Below are 1,070 nucleotides of genomic sequence, written 5' to 3'. Positions count from 1 at the left end.
TAAATGTCGAGTGGCCGGCTCTCATTAACCCGGCTGACCAGGAGAGAGACGTCTACGACGGCAAACTCTTGTGCTTACCTCCAGGTCCTAAGAGACAGCTCTTGCCGGTTCTTCCCGCGTGTGCAAAACATATGAAGCACTACTGGGGAGACCCGCTTGACCTGAAGCACGGTCTCACGGGATTGGACGTGAAGGACATGTCCGCCCTTGGCATGGGTGAGCCACCTACAATCGAGCCGTCGATTGCCAGGCATCTCACCCCTTCTCAGGGAGGGCTGCTCGCCCCGCCTAAGCCTACCCTCCCTAACAAAATGGATCGGTTTTCAGCGTCCATTTTTCAGAGCTCTTACCGAGCTAACTCGCTCGCCGTAAGAGCGCTGAATGTTTCCTCCCTCTTGTCAGCTTACCAAGCTGAACTAATGGAGGACATGAGCAGGTTGCTCCAGGACGGCAGCGCCACACCAGCCCTGTGGAAGGAGATTGTCACAGTGAATGATCTGGTCCTGCGAAATGCCCGCCAGGCAGTCCAAGCCTGTGGGCGCTCCATGGCCCTGTCCGTCGTGGGTGAACGGGCGTTATGGCTCAACCTCTCTGGTCTACCCGACAACGAGAAGAGGCGCATTGCAGGGGCTGCCGTGGAGTCAGGCCAGGCTCTTTTTGGTCCAGCAGTCGCTCTCATGCAGCAACGCTGCGACGACAAGAGGAAGGAGGACGAGGCGTTTAAACTTTGCTTGCCGAGGAAAATAGCCCCTCGCCCACCGCCGTCTCCCCGACCCCAGCAGGCGCCATTTAACCGCCCGCAACAAGGTCCCAATAGGGGCTACAGACCTCGCGGTGGCGGTCCCCGCCCGGGACCACAACAGCCCCAGCAGCAGCAGCAGCAGCAGCAGCAGCAGCAGCAGGCTAAGCCGTGGGGCAAGGCGTCTTTTGCTGCAGCCGCGGCTAAGAAGCCACCCACCCCTAACGATCCCAAGAGGAAGCGGTTTACCTGACCGCCTACTCTCGGGGCTCCGTCCAGGTTCTTGGGCTGCCAGCCCATTGGACTCGCACCTAAGTGTTCCCCCGCTGAA

Source organism: Sprattus sprattus, assembly GCF_963457725.1.
Source record: "Sprattus sprattus genome assembly, chromosome: 5".
NCBI lineage: Eukaryota > Metazoa > Chordata > Actinopteri > Clupeiformes > Clupeidae > Sprattus > Sprattus sprattus.
Note: the sequence above shows the minus strand (reverse complement) of the source record.